At 40.0% G+C, this 21,724-nt stretch overlaps 1 protein-coding gene across 1 annotated transcript in view; it reads right to left on the bottom strand.

Annotated features, from left to right (window-relative positions):
- The window catches only part of tsnare1 (T-SNARE Domain Containing 1), a 222,811-nt gene extending 202,640 nt beyond the window's left edge, over nucleotides 1-20,171 (bottom strand). Inside the window, exon 1 of the mRNA XM_084725823.1 lies at nucleotides 20,044-20,171. The gene's annotated coding sequence lies outside the window, so the exon portion shown is untranslated. The remainder of the gene's footprint in view (nucleotides 1-20,043) is intronic.
- Nucleotides 20,172-21,724: the final 1,553 nt, after the last annotated feature.

The following is a 21,724-nucleotide window of genomic DNA, read 5'->3' on the forward strand; positions in this document are numbered from 1 at the left end:
CTCAAGTGTTTCAGCAATGGAGCATTTTAGCATCCAGTTATTCACTGTTATACTTAATTGTCATTGCCATAGATAAGTGGGCTTCTGTAGTTAAATTGTCTTTTTTTTGTCAGTTTTTATGGTTGCACGTCTGCATGGGGTCTTTTATTTTGAAAACTGACCAGACTCTCTATGGTGTTCCTGTGTCTGACTATGTTGGACGTGGTGCAGCTGTAACACAATGCAGCTATCCCTGGAGGAATCAAGCCTTTAACCCATTTAATAGCATACAATAAGAATACTATATTGCTTTTTGGCTATTAGGAGAGCATCCTGTAGCCAGAGAGACATATAATTATGCTACGTCATTGTCAATCAACTGTTAAACCAAAAAGCAGATATTTTATGGTCTGGCCACACTTTTTTGCAGTAAAAACTTATTTTGTACTATCACTAAGACTCTTTTCTGATTCACAGGCACAATCAGCACACATGTAATTTACTGAGTAACATCATTAACTGACCTGTGAAAAAAATGTTTGTCCCAGATGAACACATACTGACTGGCCAGGTCTCATGGTTTACCATTAATCCTCTCTGCAGAGGGTCTAAAGGAGGCAAAACAATGAAGTTCCAACCCAAGGAAGTCCAGTGTAACAGATGAATGCCTCTCACTTATCATCGGCTTATCATATTCTTATCATGCCGACAATCATGCTATCCTCTGTCTTGATGACACACCTGCTAAAGCCATGCTCTGGACTCACAGAAATGAATGAAGGGAGTGTTTCACACAGTCGTAGTATCAGACTCAGCAATCCCTCATCCTCAATCTCAATCTTCAATCCTCAATGGCTGCACTGACAGAGGTCAGCTCGGCAGCTCAGGTTCAACAAATTTAGACTTTTGGTACAGCTGTGTTGTTACCAACAGTTTCTGCATTATTAAAGTAACTATAGGGAAAAGTAACTTTTGTGTTACTTTTTTGAGACTAAACAACTCAGATATCATCTTATCATTGTAGCCATTATCACTATGGTGAAAAGTGAGTCATAGACCAAAAAACACAATAGATATGTTTTAAAACTTTGGATATTTTTGGCACATTTATTGAAGCCTCAACAGGCCTTCAAATCAAGCATTAATTAGTGAAAACGACCCAGCGTCCCAGTTGTGCAGCACAGTAGAATACCTAACATTTTCCATGAGGCGATGAAGGCTGGGAACAAATAAAGCCGACTGGACTGAGAAGGTGCCGATGAAAGTTAGACACTGTAACAGTTCAGCGAAGAGCAGAGGAGGAGAGTAGCTCTCCATGCGCCAACAGAAAGGACAGCAAGCAGAGCACACAACCAAATGACCTGATATTAATGACAAAACATGCGGTACAGATTGAATCACAGAAAAAACGGAGACGCCCCACAGATACAAGCTAATGAAAGAACAGGAACAGACCAAGATGCCACCATCATTCCTCCGAGCAAAACCAGAGAAGATTAAATTATTTTACAGTCATGGCAAAGCAGCGCTTTCAGCAAACAGGTGCACCAAACAGACAAACACTCAGTCCAATTTATAAAATAGCAGGCTAATGTGATGCTGATGCTGATAATACTGAGCCAAATATGTCTGCTAACCATCCACAGGTGCTAACATTAATTTTCACATTAACTTAACTTAACTAAAAAGACTCACCTTCCAGGTGTGTTGTCAGGTGTCTTTTGTGATTCTTTTGTTCGGGCCTTGTGAGACGTTATTATGCCACAGCAGCTACAGGTGAGCTCGCCACCCAACACAGCTTTATATCCAGTAAAACCTTTGAAACCTTTTCTAAACCAGTAACATTCTGATCCTTTTATACATCACTGATGGAACAGAACACGGCTTTGATCCATCAGATATGACATCACCATTGCTGTGACATCACAACATTCCATCATGTGAGTGTTTTGTTTTTCATTTTCATAGCAAAAATCAAAACAATATTAAAAGCTTATTAGAGCTTATTAAAACTTATAGAATCTAAGGAATCAAATAAAGTCCATTATTGTACTGTATTGTATTGTTTTACACTCACACTATGTTCCAGGGTGGCCTCTTAACTTCAAACCCAATGAAACCACTTAACACACATGTACACCGAGGATGACAGAGGTGTTTTTTTTTTCTCAATGATATAAACACCATTTTACATCAACAAGAGACAATACATAAATCACTGAAGAAAACTGATGCCAAGAGTTTCTTTTTCTCTTTGTTCTTCATTAATTTGTCTTAATGATCAGGATGATGGCACTTAAGATAGACAATTAAATCTGTAGTGCTGAAGGAATATGATTTTTGCTCCTCCTCACATGACAGCCAGCTACGTTTACCTGTTTAGATACTTCAAAAACAACTCAACACCGCACACATACTTGTGTCACATCTGCATCTTATTGGCGAACATATCAGCAAATTTGGGCTGGTGCTCACATTTCATTTTAAAGCCTTTATCTGGTGATATGGCTGATGTGCATCCCTCGTCTCAAAACTCTAGCCTGTTTTTAGACTAGTCTGTTTGGTCCAACAACAACTTAACCCCCGAACAAGTACATCTGGAAATGACTATGACAGTATGCAAGCACATTTCCCTTAAGTCACCTCTGCTTGAAGAGTTCAACCAGTGACCACTGTTAAAGGACCAGCGTGTAGGATTTCATGACATTGAGCAGTGACTTTGCATTTCGCAATAAGCTTGGCTCACCCTCCCCTTCCAAATGTGTAAAATGCTGTAACTAGAGCCAGTGTTTTGGTTTAGGCTTCTGTAGAGACACGGTGGTTCAACATGGCAGCCTCCGTGGAAGAGGACCCGCTCCCTTTGCAGATATAAAGGGCTCATTCCAAGGCAATGAAAACATACTGAATATTATATTCCATTTTCCACCAATAAATCCCTCTGAATCTCACCACACTGGTTCTTTAAATGTAAGTTTTGCAAGAACAAAACAAAATTAAACACAATAACACAGATTACAAGAACATCAGGTACAAAACCTGATAAACTATTCAGTATGGGGAGAAAATAGCAGAGCATCAGAACATAAAGGCACCAAACTGTCTCAGCAAATTAACAGAAACACACACACCTTTATATTAGTTCCAGCGCCTTGTGTCTGCATCGACACTGCATGTGGACATCCCAAGAACTGTGGCAAGTAGAACTTTCCGTGTCCTCATCTTTATATTTTGGTCAGACACATGAGTAATTACAAAGAGACAACACAGACACAGCAGCTCATTATCTGCATTCTGTTGTTCCATCACTCCGTTCTCTGGGGAGAGTAAACCATGGCATCTCTATGCCCTTGCCAATACTTTGTGGAACAAACAAAGTTGTGAGGCAGAACCAGGAACTAATTTCATTAGCGGCTGCCATTTGTGACTGATTACAGGCTGTTCTCAGTGGCTGGCAAGCAGGTCCAAAGTTCTGGGAGGTTAATAACCAGTAACAATCAATTACTTAACCAATCTGATATGATCAATGGGGTTTCCAATCCGGCGGACAGCAAGATGAGTAGCGGAAAACGATAAAACCTCAAACATGCTGAATGCTCTGAAGGCGGCAGCTAAACTGTTCCCAAACGCTCCACTGTTTTGCATCAGCAAAACGAGGAACACACGAATGTACAACTAAAACCTCAAAAAACCTCAAATCATTGTCTTTTTTTAAAAAACAAAGTTGCTCAAGCAAAACTGTCTAACGTGGCACCACCACAACAGAGCCCAATCCACACGGGAAAAACTAGTTCTAATGAATAAAGAACTACAGATGAATGAAATCTAATGGGCATATTAGGATGAAACAATGAGCAGAAGCATATTAAAACCCAACTCCCAGGCAGAGGTTGGATCACAGTGCGTTTGCATTGTCAAAAAAGAGAACAGTGCACCAGCAGCATCTTAATTAGTGCACTATCAGCCATCAGTAGGCCTCCCCTGTATTGCCGTGCATCTCCGTCCACATCAGGACTGATTATTCTAATGATGTCTAAACCTCTGTCCGGCCATTATTCACACATCACAGAGCCCGGCCTTGTTATCTCTGACGGCAAGGCCTCTTGTCTCCCTGAATTCACAAATTAAATCCAGAAAAAGGCTCCTTTCCCTTTTCCTTTCTGTCCTTACTGAAGGGTCTCGCTTGCCATCCAGTATTCAAATCACTTACTGGAGCTATTAGGTGAGCGACAATACTCATTTTCAGCATCGTTTTCTGACTGGCAGGAAGAAAATGTTTGCATTCCCACAACATTTTGTGTCCTGTGAGGAGCTAGCGATGTCTATTAAACCCTGCAATATTACAGCGCTGTACATCGTAAACAACAATGATGAGTTTGCTATTCTAACATCCTGACAACCTGCTCCTACAGGAAAGGTTTTCTCTTATAGCTGACATGAATTTGCTCTGGAATCATCTAGAAATCTAGAATCTAGAAATGTGTTACGTGCAATGTAGACACATTTGCCTTAGGTCTTAGAAGAAAGTTCAGAGTGTCCAAAATGGGTCCATGCTCCAGTAAGCATGAATGCTGCTCTGTAAGTTCATTCAATTCATGAATCACAGCAACTTGGTAAGTTTTGATGCTCCTTGCGTAAAGTATCAAAAATAATCTCCCACACACTGAAGGGCTTTTCACATTGCACTTAGCCCAGGGCTGAAAGTATTCATAGAACCTTCTTAGCCCCTGGCTGAGGGAACTGTTAGCTCCTTTCACAATAGAACAATCGTGGTACCTTCCAATTCAGACAAACCACAACTTAAGTCTTGGACTTGCTGGCCCTGCTTCAGTGCAGGGTTAGCCCTGAGTCTGCAGGGTTATTCCTTGAAAAATCCAATCTTAACATTAGTTGCATGTGTCAGTGGATACAGTCGCCATTTTCAAGCTTACACTTTTATTTGGGGTTTCTACCAGAATAAGTTTACATGCTTTCATTTTGAAAATGTATTATTATTCTAATGCTGACTATGCCACCTGGATGTATATATTGCAGAGGTTTGATGAAACCAATATGTTAAAACTTGTGTTTAGCAAAGAACTAACAGGACTGGGGAACTTGTCAAACTGAAGGAAGATGGATGGAGGCAAATTCAACAACCTGAAGAAGTCTGAAAAAAGACTTCATATTCCAGCAAGTCAATGACACAAAGCACAAGGCCAAAGCTACCATGGAAGCACTTTCAAAGAACGAGGTGGAAAATCAGTTATATATTTACTATAATAAATCATAAAATGCCCTCAATATGAAGGAAACATGCTTAGTTGAAATACTTGGTACTCTGACAACAATGCTACAGCTGCAGCACCCTCCTTTGAAATTTCTATTCAGGGAAGGAATAACTTATTTCTCTTGCCCATTTCACATTAATTAGAAGTTAAATTAATGCTGAATGTTTGCCAAATGAATAAGTGTTTGTTTATGAGTCGTACGAAATCATTAGTAAACTTGTAGAGGGTGTAGATGTTTTTAAAGGTTAAAATTGAACAATGTGTTAATGGAGTTTGGCAGGCAATGAGACGGACAGCCACTTAACTCAAAGTCCAGAGTGTGTTGTCTCAGAGTAGTGTACTTTTGCCCAGGATAACGGGCTGAACTTTACATTGACAGACAACTAACAGTTCTAAACAGCTGATCAACTTACAGTGAAGGACTCATCATCACTCGTTATTGTCAGTTTATGATGTTTGTTACGTGCCAGTCAGGAAAAGAGCTTGTTTCTTGTTTTTCCCTCCTGTCTGCCCTTTCTCCCCTCCCCCTCCCCTCTTGTCTCCAGATGATAATGGACAGGCTCCTCATTGGTTCCCTAAGCTTGGAGCTGTCCACTGGCTGACATGGGAGGGTCATCAGCTGATTGAGCTCACCTGGGCCTCTGAGCTTAAAAGCTGGGCCCTTTGCTCACTCTGGTCTCTCTCCCTTCCTCCATCTGGCATCCACCTTGTGATCTTTTTGGTTTGTGTTATGATCTGTGTTAGCTTTAGGTTAAGAAATTATTCTTGTTTTTATATTAACCCCTTGTGTGGACACCCCTTCTTGTTGCATTCCTTGAGCCGGTTTGTAACAATGTTGCACATGTCTTTTGCTACTGCAGAGCTCCTGTAGCCTGTCTGGGCTTCCCTGAATTTGGTGAGGAGTGGGTGAGTGGAAACAACTTGCTTCAACCATAGATCATATACTAAATAGGATTCCAACCTATTTAATAAACAGTCTATGGTTCCATCTTGCTATGTGGACTGCTGTACACACTTTTGCACGTACAGTTGCTACTTATTACTCCTTTAAATGCACTCTTTTTTCCAACTTGATGTGATGTTACATGTAGCATGTTGTATTCTATGGGTCAGCACAAGACAAGTCTGATTTTAATATATGAAATGTTTTGACTGTGGCGCAACAAGACATTAAAACACTGAATGTATTCATTTTCTATCCATTGTGCTTATTGTCAATTGCTTAATTACATGCTTGTGAAAGCTTTTTAACTCTTCTATCAGACTGAAGAAAATATAAACATCTTTCATGTCATGGGTTAATTTAATCAAGACTGTTTCACAAACTCAACAATGCTAAAACAATTCAATTGGCAACAAACTGTTGGCTCCTCTGCAAGTCCCTGCAACCTATGATTACCCATAACACCCTCTCCTGTGTAGGTTTGCAGGGACAATTATACGTGTCTCCTGAGAAGCATAATTCCAGCAATGCATTGTGCAGACCTGTGTGTCGGGCTGATTGGCTGATCCAACTCCAACAGTAAGGAAGAAGGTTGGAGAAAAAAACCTGATCTCATGTACAGGTTAGATGATATATGACCAGCAGCCCATGTCTCTGAACGAGCCTCTCTACTTGTTTGCTTCAGTGCAGAGTTTCGGAGTCCTTAGTCTTTGGGAGTTTGCTTTTTCAGTCTTTGGCAAAATATGATGAGTCATTGTAAAGTTTGGAACAGCTCATTTTCACCCTGACAGGCCAATCAGAACTAGTCAGCAGAAAAAAAACACAATCTTAACAACAAAGGCAAATTGTCACATCATACTTGTGTACAAATTCAGTACAGACTTTCCACATCACATCAGTCCACATTTGACACCTAAGGTGATGTCCCACAACATAATAGGAGTGTAAAATGACTATGTTTAGACCATGGTTATTCCTCTATTAATATTCCATCACTTATCACAGTCTGGGTCTCAGTGCCAGGAAGCAAGGCCTCCCAGACCTCCTCCCTCCCCCGCCACATCCTCCAGCTCCTCCTGAGGAGGAACGCATTTTCATGCCAGATGGAATATGTAATCCCCTCAGCATATCCTGGGTCTCCTCATTTGGACATGACCGGAAAATCTCTGAAGGAAGGCTGTCCAGGAGGCATCCTTATCAAACGCCCGAATTACCTCAGCTGGTTCCGTTCACTGGGAAGGAAACTCATTTTTGCCACTGGTAATCTCGGTCATCCCCAATGTTCATGACCAGAGGTGAGGATTGAGACGTATCAACTGTTAAATTTAAGAGCGTCTTAAACAAAAGACCTGGTGTGCTTAGGTCAAGTGTCTTAAGGACATGACAGGTGCCGATCAAGTGCACACATTACTGCTGATGATGCACTAATCCACCCTTCCATCTTGTCAAGCAGGCTGTGTAGCATTTTAGGAGAGCTGAAACCCTGATACACAAATACTGTGGTGCAGAAAATGTCCTTAAAGAGCAACTTCATCTGCATTCTTTTCCAGGTTTTACAAATGTAAACTCTCACTCAGCCATTTGCAAAAAGCAGTGACGAAGGTTAAAGTGCTTCCTTCAACCTTGTGTAGTAAAAATCTTTAAAAAACTTCTAAAAATCAGTACTTAAACAATTAAAAGTCTGCATTTACACTGTTGCATTACTATACTATATATTAATGCTATATACCATGATCGCTAAATTACAAGTTAAAGTACTGGTGTTAGAAAACTACTTTTTAACTGCTGATCTTTAATCAGTCCATCCAGGAAGTTGCATGTTGCTGATGGTAAACACGCATTCAACCAATCTCTATGAATTCTACATGACCTTGCAATTTTTGTCCAATTACCACAACTTTCCTGCAAATTTGACCAATCATTGTAGCTTCCTGACAGTTCAACCAATCGTAGGAGCTCCCCAATCAAATGTCAAACACGTGGGTCCCAATTTATTTTGCCACAGGTACTGAGAAGAACACAAGGTTTTGCATTGTTATTGACAGAGCATTAACTCTTTTGTATTCATTTATTATTTTATATTAGTGTTTTCATTGAGTTTTTGTCACTTTCACCACTACAAACCTGTATCTGCTGCTGCATTTTTGGTTTATTTGTCATCCATGTGGTTTTCATTGGCTTGTTTGTGATCAGATACCTTTAATGGCTATATAATGCTGGTGAAAGTTTCTGATATGAATTGATATTCTACTTTGTACTCAGTTAAATCTTTAAAAGTAACTAAGTAGATTACATAGTGTAATACCAGTAAAAGGACAGACTAAAATATACTCATAAAAGTACAAGTACCCCAACAAAAAACTACTTAATAACAGTAACTTAAGTACTTGCACTTCCACCTCTGCAGAAATCTGGTGGGTCAAATTGAACAATGTTTTAATAAAGGCTTGGAACAATACCTTTTTGAAAACCAGAAAGAAAAATACCAGGGTCTTACAGTCATACACTCCAGGTGAAAGCAAGGTGCTCTTCACGTCACGATGGTCAACTATGGAAAAATGAAAGCCCCCGGTCTTACTTCAGGCAGTTTCACTGAGCCAAGGATGTGGTTAGAGGCATTTTAACCACATTGCCTCTGTGCGACTGTGCCCTAAGTAAACTTAGGGGCTTCCTTTTGTAAAATAGAAAGTATCATTCAGTCATTCGTTACATGCATTGAGACTGGCAACTGAACACACAGCTGAAACACCTCCTCCGTTCTGTAGCTTCTTCATTTGTTTGTAGTTTTAACAATGAGTAGTTTCGATATTTTTACACATCACTTATTTTGCTGTCCAGGTGTGCAAAGATTACTTTTCATCTGTGTGTGTATGAGAAAATATTAGCTTGGTGCTGGTGCTGGAGGAATGATTTGTGGATCACCAAAATCACTGGGAAACATGCTGTCAGGACCAGAAATTCAAACCAAATATAACTGTAGATAGGAGAGATTTCGCTGTGGGCTACAGTGTTGGACAGCCCAAATGATATCCTTAGATTCCCAGCTTCAGCATGTTTTCCCATATTTTTTTGTGTCTAATTGACTACTGACAACACATTTTGAAATTGGTCCAGAATTGAGGGAGAGTGCTGCACCCATCAGCCATGAAACTGGCTGCAATGTAATCCTTACAGGCAACTGCAAACCATCAGTGTCCATCCACTAAAAGTGTTTGTTTTTGCCTTAATTTAAGACAGTCACTTGTTTTAACAGGCTTTTTGAAGAAATTGTGTCTCATTATTGCTAATTAATCTAAGTGTAGATTCTTGAAGTTGGCTCAAGAAACCAAAATATTCTGTTTCAAGAAAATGTGTCTTATTTTAAGTCCTTTGTTTGGCTAACTGTTAGTCTTACAGGGATTGTTCACCCAAAAATGAAAATTCAGTCATTATCTACTCACTCTCATGCCGATTGAAGGCCAGGTTTAGTTTATAAGCTTACAAAACACTGCTGGAGTTTCACAGGAAAACAGCGCTGCAGAATCTCCCAAACAATGGAACTGAAGGATGACCAGTTTTCAAATGTAAAAAAACAACAATAAAAACATAAAATGCTTCCATACTGCTTGTCTGCTGTAATCCAAGTCTCCTAAAGTGCTGACATACCAAGTTGACTAAAAAAATGTTATTTACATCATGTTTTTAGCCTGAATCTTCACTGTAGATCCTTAGCTCGGAGCCACATTCATGTGCACATGCACACTGTCTGAACTGTGTGACGGTGTGCAAACAGCTTGTTGGGACTTGGATTATGCATGACGTGTAGTATGGAGGCTTTTTACATTTTTACATTTGTTTTTTAGGTTTAAATACTGGTCAGTGTTCACTTCCATTGTTTGGGAGATTCTGCGACACTGTTTTCCTGTGAAACTCCAGCAGCATTTTGCGGACTGACTAAATTAACCCAACCCTCAATCGGCATCAGAGTGAGTGGATAATAACTGAATTTTCATTTTTGGGTGGATTATCCCTTTAAATTCAGATAAAGATTATTAAAGTGGCCTCAGTGAAGACATCAAATATCTCATTTTAAGTAAGTATTTACTAAATAAGTGAAACATTTGGCTTTTTTTTTTTTACCCGAGTTTTAAGGTCATTACAGTTTTTAAGTGGAAAGATTTAAAAGCTAGTTTTAAGGATTACCCCTACTGGCAGATGTTTTGCTTAAAACAAGACAATCTGATTATATTTAAGAATATTTGGCTCCTTTCTAGTTGGGCTGTTTTACCAGTGTAGATCTTTTGTAAAAGAGTATCATAATTTTATTTTAATCAGGAAGAGCTGTTGTACTGCGCTCAAAAATAGTAATTAGTAGAAACAAAAACATGGGGAAATAGGGTCTTTGCTGACAAATCTTGACTTACCCTTTAACTCACGGTGCACACACTGGGTTTTCTGGAGCTTTAAATTGCATTTGACAGCATTCCTCTGAGGATGGAGTTTGCATGGTTGTCATAGGGATGCCTCCATTTAGCCACTCATTCTTGGGTCATGCGATGATGACTATTGAGAAAACTACATCTGCTGAGATAGAGCAGCACATACGCTCAAAGCGCTTGAAAAAGATAGTAAGTGGCCCTTAAATCTGGCCCTGAGAAAATGTACATTTTCGTTTAAATCTTTCATTCATTGGTTCTGAATGAAAAGTGTCTCCTGTCTAGGATTTCTCAATATTGAGACATTCTATAAAGGAAAGAAGTAAGATTTTCTCTCTTACATTGTCACATACAGTATTTCATTCAAACAAAACTTGTGTGAATGGCAGCTACAGGTCAGAGCCGTGTGACATGTTTATCATATTGGCTTTTCCCTTTTGGAAAGTACACATTGTAGGGAAATATACATTGGCGCTGGGAGGATGTTTACCGTAGCCTGTAGGATGGCTGTTGGATAGTCGGGTTGTTGTTAGTGTCATTCCTGCTGAAATAATCACACAATACCAAGCAAAAGCAAATTATGAACACAGTGTGACTGTGACTGTCTGCCAACGGATGAGCGTGTATTTGTACAAACAGCACAGCAGATGGCAGTTCTGAATGAGAGCCATACGTAAACATTATTCACAAATGCGATGGAGGCTGTGGATCTCATGTCATGCTGACACAGCTGAGAGGCAGGGCGTGTCCCGTGAGGAGATTTCAATACTGTACACTTAACACTACAACAACCATTGAAACTGTGCTGCAAAAACTGTGATGTCCTCAAATTGATATGACAACAAAAATGCGACATGATTGCTGTGATCAGAAGAATCACAGGTCAGAAGGAGAGTCAGAGGTCAGAAGGTTGACAGACCTGTACACTGTCTGCTGTTGAGGTTTAAGATTCACGTCGTGGTTTGAGCAAAGCAATGCAAATGGTGCAAGAGGCATTTCCAAGTTTGTAGTTCAAATTGTGTAACGCACTCAGGCTTGAGGAGATGCAAAAAAAAACAACCTATATTTCATGAAAGTTACAAAAAAAATTAGCATGTAATGAGATTACCACTTACATTTAGAAAACTGGGATTAGCACACATTACAACACTTCACAAGTTCACCATTTGGTTTCAGTGAAACCAGCTGGTAAGACCAACCGCTAATGTTAGCTACACTGACCAACTGCTAACATCAGCAACACAGACCAAATTCTAACTTTAGCAGCACAGACCAAACACTAGTGTTAGCTACTCAGACAAATTGCTAATGTTAGCTGCACAAGCCAATTGCTAACTTCAGCTACACGAACAGATGGCTAACATTACTTACACAGAACAACTGCTAATGTTAGTTATGAAGCTACACAGACCAACTGCAAACATTAGCTACAAAGGCTAACCACTAACTGTAGTGACACAGATCAACCACTAATGTTAGCTACAAAACTACATGGGCCAACTGCTAACTTTAGCTACACAGATCAACCACTAGTTACAAAGCTACACAGACCAACTGCTAACATTTGCTGCACTGGCCAACCACTAACTTTAGCTATTCAGACCAACCGCTAACATTATCTTCACAGATCGATTGCTAATGTTATTTACAAAGCTACACAGATTTCCAGTTAGTTAGCTAACCTGTCAATACAACTACTAGTACAACTGAAAAATATGTTGGGACTGTAGGTGGTGATACAGGTGACTGGGATGGTGCGTGTGTGAATGCAAACAAAAATAAAAACAAAATATCTGGACAAACAACAAATGAATTGAACCACAAACAGAAATCTTTTCATTAGGCAAACCAGTTTCACCATATTTGGTATTAAGGTAATACAAAAAATGACAAAAGAATTCTGGTAATAAAATTAAATTACTGTAATATTGTGATACTTGGATTGGGTTACTGATAACATTTTCAAACAGGTAATTTGTAGTTATATCAGAATATATTTTTAAAGTAACCCTCCCAACCCTGAACGCATTCTCATGATCCTAAGGTACATTACTAACAAACACCAGGGTGTACAGATCTTCACTTTTTCTGTTACTAGCTCCAGCCTTCACTGGCTGGAGTTTTAGGCTGCAAATAGCAAACCTAATAACAGCTTTTGGCATTATGCCTTTGTGCTATTTAGATTTTTGGTCTGTGGCTCTACATTTGTATTTTAAGAATAGGCCCTTCTAGTGTTGTGAACACACAACACATTTTCAACAATATAAGCAACATGTTGGAAAACTGTTACACTTATTTACACATTCAGCAGTTATGGAACAACATTAGCATTCATTTGGAGTCCTGTTTTTTTGGCCACACAACGAATCAGCCCACTATTCACTTCACCAACTCATGAGAAAAATATCTGGCACTAGCTGCCAAATACTCCACTAAGTTCCCCAGAAAGTTGGTAACAGCTGCCTGCTACTGGAGGAGCTCTGAAACAGAACCAAAACAGTGAAGTTGTGGCCAGAAAAGTAAGTATTGCAATAAAATGCCTCATAGTGCTGAGTGGAACTGCAGAGTCTGGTCATAATTTATCTCATGACTTTGTCACTACAAGCAACGCCTTTCCCATTACACATAATGCAGTCACACTCCTTTTTACCATCTACATGCTCCCCCTTGGTCAGATCACCCCCCACCATAGCCTGAGCTTCCATACCTATGCTGATGACACCCAGCTGTATCTCAGCACTAACCTGTCCATCCACTCAAGCCAAATAGCAATAAAACAGAGCTTATGGTTGTGGTTCTCAAAGCACTGCTCTGATTGGTTGGAGATCTTCTCCTTGACGTGGACGGTGGCTCCATCTGCCCACCTACAGATATACTATCTGCTGTTAAGGTTTAAGATTAATGCCATCTTTTGAGCAAAGCAACACAGTTTGTTGCTCAAATTGTGTAACATACGCTAATGCATACATGATCCTAGGGGACAGTGGTGACAGTCAGCAAGGTGTACAGATCTTCACTCTTTCAGTTACTAGCTCCAGGCTTCACTGGCTGTCACTTTTAGCTGCTTCTTTCCAAGCTGCAATTAGCAATCCTCATCACAGCTTTTGGCATTACGCCTTTGTGCTATTTTGATTTTTGGTCTGTGGCTCTACCTTCATATTTTGAAAATAATATGCCTCTCTATTATTGTAAACAACAATGACATATTTTCATCGACATAAGCAACATGTTGGCAAACAGTTACTCTTATTTACACATTCAGCAGTTATGGAGCAGCATTAGCATTCATTTGGAGTCCTGTTTTTTGGCCACATAATGAATGAGCCCACTATTCACTTCACCAACTCCTGAGAAAAATATCTGGCACTAGCTGCCAAATGCTCCACTGTGTTCCCCAGCAAGTTGGTAACAGCTGCCTGCTGCTGGAATCAGTGCTGATAAGAGCTTTGAAACAGAACCAAAACAGTGAAGTTGCAGCCATAAAAGCAAATAATGCAATAAATGCTCCGTTTTGCTGAGTGGGAACTGTATAGTCTGGTCATAATTCATCTCATAGTGACTGTGCCACTACAAGCAACCCCTTTCACATTACACATGACACATGACACAGTTACACTCCTTTTGCCATCTGCATGTTCTCCTTTGGCCGGATCCTCCCCCACCATGACCTAAGACTGTACTGCTATGCTGATGACACCCAGCTGTATCACAGCACTAATGCATCAACTCCGCACCCCCTAGAGCCCCATGCCAACTGCTTGCCCAACATGAAGACCTGGATGTCATCTCATCTACTCAAGCTAAATAGCGATAAAGCTCATGTTTGTGGCTCTCAAGGCACTGCTCGCCAAGGTTGGAGATCTGCTTCTTGACGTGGATAGCTGCTTATTACAGCCTATTCCCAGACGTCACCCATCCATAACTTTGGTGTCATTCTGGACACCTTCTCATTCCAGCCATACATCAGATTCTACCTCTATTCACCTCAAAGTGCTATTGCTCTTAGAACCAATAGCCCCAATGGTGAGAGCAAACTTTTTCAGAATGACGATGCATTTAGCATCTAGTTTTTATACGGCACAAAAGCATGAAAGTGTGAACACAGTTTAGGTTTACATTTTCTGGCTCTCAGTCCCATTATAAGCTCCTAAATCTTCCTGGCCCTAACAATATACCTACACTATATGGCCAAAAGTCAGTGGACACCCCTGCTATTTACTGAATTCAGGGCACCCATTGTTCTGGACAATCATTGTAAACAGGTGCATAATGCAAAAACATTTAGACTGGATTGTAAGGAGCTCAGTCACTTGACAAAGCACTGTCATATGATGCCACATTTGTCATGAGTCAACTTCTGAAATTGAGCGCTGAGTGTGTAAAAGTTGCACTGCCTTTTGAAGCAACATCAGCATAAAAAGTTTGTGTCAAAAGCTACATAAAATGAGTTTCCATGGCTGAGCAGCTTCTTAGGAGCAGCGGGCAGCTACTGTACAACGCCCAGGGACCAACCCCTGTTCTAAGCCAGCACCTTTGTCAGGGATGCTACAACTTAACCTATACATGTTTTTGATAGTGGAGGAAACTGCAGCATGTGGAGAAAACCCATTCAGGCATGTCGAGAACATGCAAACTCCGCTGTGTGTGAACCCACAACTTTTCAAACCCATGACCTTTCTTGCTGTGAGCCAAAAGTGCTACCTACTCTGCCACCGTGCCACCCCAACTGGACTCTGGAGCAGTGGAAACATGTTCTTTGAAGTGATGAATCATACTTCACTATCTGGCAGTCTGATGGACAAATCTAAGTTTGGCGGATGCCAGGAAAACACCTACCTGAATGCAAAGTACTGTAAAGTTTGCTGGTGGGTGGATAATGGTTTAGAACAATTTATCAGGGTTTGGGCTTGAAGCCTTAATTTCACTGAAGCATATATTTAATGCCACTAATCTTAATGATAAAGGATACATTTCAGCCAACTGGGCACTGCCAAATCTGTGGCAGCAGTTTGAGGAAGGCTCTTTGCTTGTCCAACAAGACTATGCCCCTGTGGCAAAGCGAGGTCCATAAAGACCTTGTTCGGAAGACCTTGATTAACCCACACAGAGCCCTGACCTCAGCTCCATTGAAAACCTTTGGGAGGAATTAGACCACTGATTGTGAGCCAGACCTTCTTGCCTGACCAGTGCCTGACTTCACAAATGCTCTGTTGGCTGAATGGGTACAACTTCCGACAAGCACACTCCAAAATCTTGTGGGAAGCTTTCCCAGAAGAGTTGCAGATATTAACCCCATAAAGGGGACCAACTTCATATCAATGCCCATGGTGTCAGAATGTAATGTCCAACAGGCTTGTTTAGGTGTGATAGTCAGGTGTCTCTGACTTTTGGTCACATAGTGTATGCTAATAATGTTTAAATGACTTCTCTCACACGCCGTTAAACAAATTTTGTCAGACAAAAAAAACTCCATTAGCATCCACACAGAGTTGTAGAGATCCCCTGGTGGGCATATGTGGTGACCCCGCACTATATACCAACTCCTAAAACCATGGTTAATCTGGTATGAAAATGTATTCACTCACACTGTGATACACTGAATCATCTCTGAATAATCCTGACAAACAGCAGATAATTAAACAGCAACTAGAATAACAAATAGGAAGATGAAAGAAAAGAGAGAATGGCTGTCCAGTTTGGCTAGATGAGCAATGAGTCATGCAGCGAACACCCACCATTCAGCATCCTGTTACATATACTCTGGCTAACACAGCACAAGGGTAGGAATTCATTTCAGACATGCCCAAAAATATGGAGAGAATTCCGGTTATATTAATAAACTTAAGCTAACACTCATCCTCTTTTCAAACTCCTATATGTTATGTAATATGTAGATGGTACATGTGATATGATGAATATCATTGGCAACACAAAACTGTACACCTACACACACTACATGACATTCTGTATACATCAGTTTCATAGTGTATATTCAGAAAACAATAATTTATTCCATTTCTCCTGTTCTATTTTATCCAGCATATATCAAGAAAGTGAAGCAAACTATCTTGAAATATCTTATGTATTATGTATACATGATGTGTAACTATGTCTACAGTGATCCTTGAGGAGGTCACTGTAGAGTACGGAGCATCTATAGTCTTTCTAAATTGTAGAACATTGGATTAGAAATGAAGTAATTACTATGAGGTCAAATTTGAGGGTGCTACAATGGTGTATGTGTTATTAGACAGCCATAAAAACACCTTCAATGTGTGGTTATATAGATGTAAGTCAGTGAGATCCAGACTAAAACCTTGCCAACATTATGTAACTACTCTGCTATAAAACAAAAGATTCAAAATCATTTTGATGCCACTCTGACTTGTAATAGGGTGAATAGTACTACTATAGTACATAGTATAGTACTTTCATTCCCACTTTACACCCTGTGTGCTAGTTCTCGCATTATTTAATGGTGGGTCCTCGTCAGTAGAAATGTGTAAGGCATTATGGCACTAAGTCAGACATCCCCACCAAGTATGTTGCTGATTTTGGTGAAATTGGATGATATTTTATGGAAAAAAAGGTTTTCTAGTTTTTACCCTGATGTCCTCCGGCTGCTCCGCCTCAACTCTCAGATTTACAGTTTCCTGATGGATAGTAAAGGAACTGTTAACTGTAGCTGTCGTTAGGTAGTTAGCTCAGTTAGCCAGACTTGAAGGTCACTGGAGCCCTGGAGGAGTGTTGGTGTTTGCACCACGACGTCAGGAGCTTCAGACAGATGGGAGGAGGACATTTTCAGTCCCGGGGCAGGGGTGAATGCTGGTGGGGAGTGGTGCAGAAATGTGCATCATAACAACATAACTGGGTTCAGTAGCCTACAGATATCATGACAGGGGAGAAGAAACCAAAGACGTTGCTGACGCAGGAAGCTAAGAAGAGAAAAGGCAAGAATGACTGAGCAGGCGGCCATCGGATAAAAATAAATGTCAGACTGGCTTTTAGTCTTTGGCAAGAGCTTTGAGAAATAGAAGGCTCCAAGAAGGCAGACACCTCGCTAGCTGTCTTGCTGTTGGACTCAGTAATATTAGCTGGTTTGCTAGGTAATTGTGTTAATGCACTTCCTTGACATTTGGCTTTGTTAACAATGTTGTCATCTTACTTGTTTTCAATCATAAGTAATCATAACAAATGCATGTGTACAGCTGTTCATATGTACAATGTATAAGTGACCTGCACACCACTTCTTTCCACTGTAACAGTAATCACATGGATCTTTGTTGGTATATGATGTTATTACAGGTGACTTTTTGCTGTGTTTAAAAATCATCTTTCGCTACTGAGAATAAGCATGTAAGTGTCATCTTAAATTTGAAAGTTCAATTAAATTCTCTGTCCCCTCGTTAACCATGATGTTTACCTCTCCAGTTATGGTAGCACTAGGTATGCTGCTTGATTCAAAACTTTTTTGTGTGCATTGAGCTGAACACTTTTTAATGCCAGATCTACTACTGGCCCAATTTTCATGAAACTTAGTGGAAGGGTGTAGCATGGGCCAAGGAAGAACACATTTGGTTTCGGAGCCGGCTAACAGCTGTTACCTTTGCTTTTGCATTTATGCCATTTAATGCTAAGAGCTCACCTCCCAACTTGCAAGTTTTCCGCCAAAACAAGTTCCCTCTCGACACTATTTTGCAGCAGCACAGTTGCTGCATCCTGTGCTTAGCGCCACCAAAGATGTTTGGGCTTGATTTGAAGAAATGCAAACAAGGCAGGGGGTCGTCTCCCCTATAGGTCTCTCCAGAGCTGTGAAGCTGCCAGACTCCTTCACTGTAAACCAATGAACTAGGCTTTTGACATCGTATAAAGAGTCACGAAGTCCCCATTTGGAGTGGGGATGTGCATGATTAGCCGCCTATATGACTAAACATCGCCATCCTCGCTAGTCGGCACCAGAGGTATTAGTCATGTGGAGCTGCACACCACTAGCCCATACTGCAGCTCCATAAGATGGGAGCCCCTCTCATCCTGCGTGAATGCCCTGATAGCTTGGATGTTGTCATTAGGGGGGACAGATGACAGCTCATAAACAGCACAGTTTGTCAATATTCTCATGTAGAAAATGAAAAAAGAGGTTGACTGTAAGCTGTGAACAAATAAACTGATATACAACCACTCAGCTGGAGCAATGTGTGACCACATTCAGCACAGACATGAACATTAACCTGCAAGCAGAGCAGCTGCTGCTGCTACTAGCACTGCTCATGTTAGCATCTAGCCTTCCACAGTGTGGCTAACTTCAGTTAGCATCATCGTTCACCCGCAGACACTGTCATCCTGTTCGTTCTATAAACTTGAAGCATTTAGTGAGTTGTTTTGAAGGATAATGTGTAATGTTCATAATGCCAGGAACAAAGTGGATCACATTTCAGCAGCATTTAAAATACCATTTGGTCACTGTCGAATGTGATTAACAGCTTCAAATGACTTATAAGGTTTTTTTTTTTTCAAAAAGGTTTAACATGATCAATTAATAAATTGTGCTAATTTTTACCTGCTCTGAGTGTTTTCTTACTGTTAAACTAGGTGAGTAGTCTAAATTAAAATTTGTGTTTAATCGCTTGGAAAAATTAGTCACCAGGAGCATCCCAAAACCATGATAGACAGGCTTTCTGGCAGAATTTTATACAGCATGCATCATCATCATCATCATCATCATCATCATCATCATCATCATGTGAGGGAAGTGACAAAGCAATGCCAGTGGTTGACAAGCTGTGATTAGAATGTGTTGTCTAGTCTCTTTATATTTTTGTTTTTCCCAATGTATGAAATCACACGACCAACTGAGCTCCAATAGAAACCTTCTCTGCCCTCATGTTTACATCCATTAAAAGGCCTAGCTTGTCCTGAAACCTGAGTAAATCATAACAAGATAAAAACCTACATCAGAGAAATACGGCCTCTAAAAACATAAACACATTTTTTGAAGACCTGTGACTTGGCATGGGAAGGAGAAAAGGGTGGGAACAAAAACCAGGAATGATCCATGTTTGGCCTCCTGCCACAGGAACAACAGATAGCTTTTATGAAAAGAGGAACTGGTTGTAACACTCTCACACTCTGTCCATCCCTTCTCTCTATCAGATTTGTGCAACAATATGGCATTCATCCAAACACACACTCGTCACGCACAACCCCAGGCACAGCATGTTTACCACACATAGATTTACACTCTACAAACATCTGTGCTTCCTTGTTGTCTAAAGCAACCGAGAGGCATCCCTGATGGCCTCCCATCCCCCTCATCCCTGCCTCCCATCTCCTCCCCTCTCCTCCTTGTCCTCCTCCTCCTCTGCCTCTGTGAGAGGCTGCAGCATCCATCACTAAAGGCAGACAAACACGGGGAGAAAAGGAGGGATTCCTCCAGCTTTACCTTTCAGCGTAGGGAGTGATGTGGGCTGTGATTTAGCTCTGATGCTGCTGCTCCTCAGCCTCGGCTAATAACATCATATGACCACCAACCACCTGCTCCGACTGCCTGGTCATATGACCAGATTAGGCCCTGGCAAGGATCTCTGGGATTTGTAGTTGAGGGGATGGCCAGAATAAATAACATCCTGTGTAGTGGTTAAGCACACCTGAAAACAGGGGGAGAAGACTGAATTTCATTTAACTCTAAAATATCTTATCTATGATAACAATATAATATTATAATGTACTATATAACAATATGAAGATGTCAGTTATTTTGATCCCCACCCCACAGTGATGAGGAGAATGTAGTATTAGTCATAATCACAAATGAGATTTTTAGGATCTGCAGTGCCCACATTTCTTTTTTTCTTTTTCAAAATACAGTCAAATTAAAACATAAGCCAATAAGGTACCATTGCATTAACAAGAAAAGCAAAATAAACATTCTCTTGTACTGTACTGAAACACTGATATAACAATGTAACATAACATCCATCCATCCAAGAGACCCTGGAAACCAATATTAAGCAGTGCTGCTCAGTCATTTAGAGCAGCATTTATGCAACATAATGTTAAAACCTGTATATTAATCTTAATAAAATGTTAAGGGGAGACACTAAAAAGCTCCTGCAGTATTTCACAGGTTTTATTGGGGGATTGTTGCAGCCTAAAATTCCTGATTTCATGGCAGCTTTTGTAATAAAAAAAAAAAAAGAAAAAATGTGATCCTGTTGCAATGTTTTTAGCCGTTTTTTGCAGTGAAGTTGTGGAAGCACATGGAAATTAAAAATCAGAACACTGATGAATGCCAATTACAGTGACAAACTGTTCTTTTCAGTGCCTGTGACAACATAAAAATATAAAAACAAATGATAAAACATTGAGTATGACATTTGTGCGGGGGACTGCTATGACTGGTAGAACTGCAGGGATCTAGGATGAATGGTCAAATTTGCAAAAATGTTGCGTTGAATCTACAAAATTGTCAGGCTGTGCAGAATCCATGGTGATTGGTTGAATTTGTATTAACTGTTGCAATCGCAACTTCCTGGAGCGACTGACTGAAGGTGAATAGAGTAGAAATTTTAACTAATAGACATCACCAACCTTCTGTGGTTGATTACTTATATTAAGACAATTATTTTTGTACTACAAGCTTTCTAAAATTTTATGTTAAACTATGCAAACAATTGTGGGAATTCATGTAAATTTCCAGAACACAATTCAGAGCATTGGATAAAGCCAGGTTCAAAATTCTTGTTTTGACATAGAGCTAAGGATTTTACAGAGGAAAATTTGAATATCTCTTTCAATCACACAATAAACAAATATTAGCCATTAAAAAAAAAAAAAAAAAAGCAATTTTGTGATGTTGTTAGGAATAAAATGTTATATAGCCAAATACAGAACCAAAATAATTCTGGCACATTTAAATATAAAATGTCAGAAAGCATTTTTTTTATAATGTGGCATTATCTCATGCTAACTTTTGGTGAATTTAGGAGAAATCTGCAGACGCAGTGTGAATAAAGACACGACGAGACAAGACTAAATATGTATACTGGATTTTTTTCTTTTCACTAGTCAGACATGCTATGGAAACAAAATAAATACACATTGCTATTATACCCATACAGGAT

The sequence above is a fragment of the Lutjanus erythropterus genome, chromosome 9, assembly GCF_056507025.1.
Source record: "Lutjanus erythropterus isolate fLutEry1 chromosome 9, fLutEry1.hap2, whole genome shotgun sequence".
NCBI lineage: Eukaryota > Metazoa > Chordata > Actinopteri > Lutjaniformes > Lutjanidae > Lutjanus > Lutjanus erythropterus.